Source organism: Cebus imitator, unplaced genomic scaffold (genome assembly GCF_001604975.1).
Source record: "Cebus imitator isolate Cc_AM_T3 unplaced genomic scaffold, Cebus_imitator-1.0 Scaffold93, whole genome shotgun sequence".
In the NCBI taxonomy this organism is placed as follows: domain Eukaryota; kingdom Metazoa; phylum Chordata; class Mammalia; order Primates; family Cebidae; genus Cebus; species Cebus imitator.
In genome coordinates, this window is record NW_016107408.1 from 6527271 (window position 1) to 6532425 (window position 5155).

General features: G+C 47.1%; 1 pseudogene; it reads left to right on the forward strand.

Moving 5' to 3' along the window:
- The first annotated feature begins 3798 nt into the window (after window positions 1-3798).
- On the forward strand, window positions 3799-4435 carry LOC108309462 (annotated as a pseudogene).
- The last annotated feature ends 720 nt before the right edge of the window (window positions 4436-5155 follow it).

A 5155-nucleotide genomic window follows, 5' to 3' on the forward strand; every position in this document is an offset into this window, starting at 1 on the left:
GGTAGGAGGATCGCTTGAGCCCAGGAGGTTGAAGCTGCAGTGAGCTGTGTTTGCACCACTGCACTCCAGCCTGGGTGACAAAGACCCTGTCTCAAAAAAAAAAAAAAAAAAAAAAAGAAAGAATATGAAAAGGTGAGGCGAGGTGGCTCATGCCTGTAATCCCAGCACCACTTTGGGAGGTCGAGGCAAGTGGATCACGAGGTCAGGAGTTCAAGACCAGCCTGGCCAATATGGTAAAACCCTGCCTCTACTAAAAATACAAGAATTAGCCAGGTGTGGTGGTGAGTGCCTGTAATCCCAGCTACTGGGGAGGCTGAGACAGGAGAATTACTTCAACCTGGGAGGTGTAGTGTTGGAAACAGATGCTCGGTGCCACAAAGAAAAATTAGCATGGAGACAAAGGATCTTTTAGCAATGTAATTTTTACTTCCTGAACTGCACAAAGGGTACCCTCGCCAGCCATCTTGCCATGAGAGTACAATGAACAAAGGAAAACAGACATATTTATCTCTAACCCATTTGGGGTCGTCCTTACTGCTGTGTCTGATCTCTGTTGGCTGGAGCCAGACCTCACAATCTGAACTAAAGCCCGATTGGCTAACAACTTAAAACTTTTCTAAACAGGTAAAAGCAATGGAGAGCTGGGACATGCCTGTGAGCACGTCCAGCACAGATGTCTTGGTTAAAGTACAAGAACATAGAATGTTCTACATGCCTGTATGCATGTCTAACAGCTACGTAGGATAGGGCTTAACAAAGTTATTAGCACACTTATTTTTTAACAAGAAAGGAAACTTTAAAAAGGAACTTTTCTACTTCCCACACGGAGGTTGCAGTGAGCTGAGACTGCACCACTGCACTCCAGCCTGGGTGACAGAGCAAGATTCCGTCTCAAAAATAAGAAGAAAGAAAATGCAATATTCCGGAGCAGTGAAGTCATAGTGGTTGGGAGTGGGGTACAGGCTCTGCAGGCGAGACCCACGTGCTCCCTAGTTGTGAACCTCAGTGCTAAATGACCCTGGAAGTAGATGGGGCCCTCAGCAGCTCCCTAGGCAGGCACCCTTGTGTGATCACCTGTTGCCTTCTCTCCAGAAAGCAGCTTTTCTTAAGGGATAACCTGAGGCCAAACTCACTTAGGAGTCCTCTTAGTACTTGCCATGTCTGAGCCAGAAAGAAAAAAAGGCTTTCCAATATTTCTTTCTTTCTTTCTTTCTTTTTTTTGAGACAGAGTCTCACTCTGTTGCCCAGGCTGGAATGCAGTGGCATGGTCTCGGCTCACTGCAACCTCGACCCCCAGGGTTCAAGCGATTCTCCTGCCTCAGCCTCCCAAGTAGCTGGGATTACAGGCACCTGCCACTGCACCCGGCTAACTGTTTTATTTTTAGTAGAAACGGGGTTTTACCATTTGGCCAGGCTGGTCTTGAGCTCCTGACCTCACAATCGACCCACCACGGCCTCCCAAAGTGCTGGGATTCCAGGCTTGAGCTACCACACCTGGTCTCAATATTCCAATATCTAATTTATTTTTACTTTTTCGTTTTGTTTTAAGACAGGGTCTCGCTCTGTTGCCCAGGCAATGGCAGGATCATAGTTCACTGAAGCCTCGACTTCCCAGGCTCAAGCAATTCTCCCGCCTCCACCTCCTGAGTAGCTGGGACGATAGGCTTTTTTTTCCCCCACAATATAATAATACATCACATAAGTGGTTACCCTTGGGGCAGTGGGGAGTAACTGGTAGGGAACATGAAACATTTCCAGGATGCATTATTATTCTTTTATTATTGTTATTAATACAGGCGTATTGGTTCATAAATTTGGGGTTTATGGCTGGGCAAAGTGGCTCATGCCTGTAATCCCAGGACTTTGGGAGGCCCAGGTGGTCAGATCACTTGAGATCAAGAGTTCAAGACCAGACTGACCAACTTGGTGAAACCCCGTCTCTACTAAAAATACAAAAATTAGCTGGTTGTGGTAGTGGGCGCCTGTAATCCCAGCTACTTGGGAGGTTCAGGCAGGGAGAATTGCTTGAATCTGGGAGGCGGAGGTTGCAGTGAGCCAAAATCTCATCACTGCACTCTAGCCTGGGTGACAGAGTGAGACTAAAAATTATTAAATAAATAAATTCAAAGCTTGTGATCTGTGTATACTTTTCTATATGCAGTTATACTTCAATAATCCCTACCCCCTCCGCATTGTATGCCAGTTTAGCCACTGCACCCTAGCCAGGGTGACAGAGTGAGGCCCGTCTCAAAATAAAAAAAATAAAATAAACATTTTGAGCCCAGTGCAGTGGGTGAGCGCCTGTAGTCCTAACTACTCAGAAGGCTGAGCTGGGAGGATTGCTTGAGTATCTCTCAAAAAAGGAAAAAAAGGGGGAGGGGTGGCTATCATGCCTGTGGGGTAGCCCTGCTCTGTCTATGGAGCAGAAAAAATTGTAATAATTAAAAGGAGGCCGGACGCAGTGGCTCATGCCTGTAATCCCAATACTTTGGGAGGCCGAGGCAGGTGGATCACCTGAGGTCTGGAGTTCAAGACCAGCCTGACCAATATGGTAAAATTCCGTCTCTACTAAAAATACAAAAATTAGCCGGGTGTGGTGGTGGGTGCCTATAGTCCCAGCTACTCAGGAGGCTGGACAGGAGAATTGCTTGAACCCTGGAGGTGGAGGTTGCAGTGAGGTGAGATTGCGCCACTGCACTCCAGCCTGGGAGACAGAGAAAGACTCTGTCTCAAAAAAAAAAAAAAAAAAAAAAAAAAAAAGAAAAAATAAATGGGGGCTGGGTGAGGTAGCTCATGCCTGTAATCCCAGCACCTTGGGAGGCCAAAGTGAGTGTATCGCCTGAGGTCAGGAGTTTGAGACCAGCCTGGGCAACATGGTGAAACCCCGTCTCTACTAAAAATACAGAAATTAGCCAGGTGTGGCAACACACTCCTGTAGTCCCGGCTACCTGGGAGGATGAGGCAGGAGAATCACTTGAACCTGGGAGGTGGAGGTTGCAGAGAGCCAAGATCGTGCCACTGCACTCCAGCCTGGGGACAGAGCGAGACTCTGTCTTTTTTTTTTTTTTTTTTTTTTTTTTTTAAGTCGGGGTTTCACCATGTTGGCCAGGCTGGTCTTGAACTCCTGACCTCAGGTGATCCGCCTGCCTCGGCCTCCCAAAGTGCTGAGATTACAGGCGTGAACCACCTCACCCGGCTAACTCTGTCTTAGAAAAAGAAAAGAAATGGACATTTGTGCATTGGAAAAGAATAATCCTGAAAGTGACATTGCCCATTTTTTCTGTTCCCTCATTTTAAAAAAGATTGTGGGGCTGGGCGCAGTGGCTCATGACTGTAATCCTAGCACGTTAGAAGGCTGAGGTGGGCAGATCACTTGAGGCCAGGAGTTTGAGACCGGACTGACTAACATGTCGAAATCCCGTCTCTACTAAAAATACAAAAATTAGCTGGGAGTGGTGTCGTGTGCCTGTAATCCCAGCTGCTCGGGAGGCTGAGGCAGGAGAATCTCTTGAACTTCAAGAATGTCTTGAAGTTGAAGTCAGCCGAGATTGCAGCCACTGCACTTCAGCCTGGGCGACAGAGAGAGACTTGGTCTCAAAAAAGAAAATAATAATAATAATAATTTTTTTTAAAAAAGAAAAATAAATAAATAGGCCAGGCACAGAGGCTCATGCCTGTAATCTCAGCACTTTGGGAGGCTGAGGTGGGTGGATCACCTGAGGTCAGGAGTTCGAGACCATCCTGCCGACATGGAAAAACCCTGTGTATACTAAAAATACAAAATTAGAGTGAAAGAAGATGGCAGCCCCGAGCTTCCCCACGTCATTGCACAGGCACGTGGGCTACGGCACCTTCAGCAATGTGGACGAGCCCGAGGAGGACACGTTCCTCCTTTCGGATGCTCAAGGCAGCGGCTGCTGAGCTGGCAGGAGTGGAAATATGCCAGGAAGTAGGGGAGGGCCTGGTGTAGTGTCTGCATTCCTCCCCCTAGGATAGGTCCTCAGGCTTTGTACACGTGCACTGATATCAACCCTGAGGCAGCAGCTCGTACCCTACAGACAGCACGCTGTAATGAAGTCCTCATTCAAGCAGTTATTCCAGAGTCGGTCCCAGGCTTGCTACCAAGATGGAAGGAAAAAGTGGATCTGCTCCTGTTTCATCCCCTACCTAGCGACTCCATCCGGAGAGGTAGGAAGTCACGGAACGGAGGCAGCTTGGGCTGGTGGCAGAAAGGGTCGGGAAGTCACGGGCAGGTTTTCCCCTCTGGTTTCAGATCTCTTCTCACCAAGAGGATTATTCTATTTAGTACCATTAAAGAAAACAACCGAAAGGAATTCTGAAAATAATGAAGACAAAAGGTGTGCAAGGAACCACTGCACTTTTCGGACAAGCAGGCCAAGGAATTCTTTCAGTCCTCAAGTTCACCAAGTCCTAGTATACAATGTGTGCCAAGAGCTACCGGAAACCTAATGCAATTAGCATTTTTTTTTTTTTTTTTTTTTTTGAGATGGAGTCTTTCTCTGTCATCTGGGCTGGAGTGCAGTGGTGAGGTCTTGACTCACTGTAACTTTCGCCTCCCAGGTTGAAGAGATTCTCCTGCCTCAGCCTCCTGAGTAGCTGGGATTACAGGCATCCACCACCACGCCCAGCTAATTTTTGTATTTTTGGTAGAGATGGGGTTTCGCCATGTTGGCCAGGCTGGTCTTGAACTCCTAACCTCAGGCGATCTGCCCGCCTTGGCCCCCCAAAGTGCTGGGAATACAGGCGTGAGGCACTGCGCCCAGCCTGGCATATTTTGAAACTGAAGTCATTCATTAATTAACAAGGAATTTTATCAGAAATTTGTCATTAAAAAAAGGTAGAAAGGTGGAATATTTCCTTTCACTTAGGCCTATAGAATTATTTGCACGAGTATAAGTAAATATGTATATTTATAATTTGCACTTTATGTATTTATTTATTTTTATTTTTTTGAGACGGAGTGTCGCTCTGTCCCCCAGGCTGGTGTGCAGTGACATGGTCTTGGCTCACTGCAACCTCCACCTCCTGGGTTCAAACAATTCTTCTGCCTCAGCCTCCCGAGTAGCTGGGACAACAGGCACGCGCCACCATGCCCAGTTAATTTTTCTATTTTTAGTAGAGATGGGGTTTCACC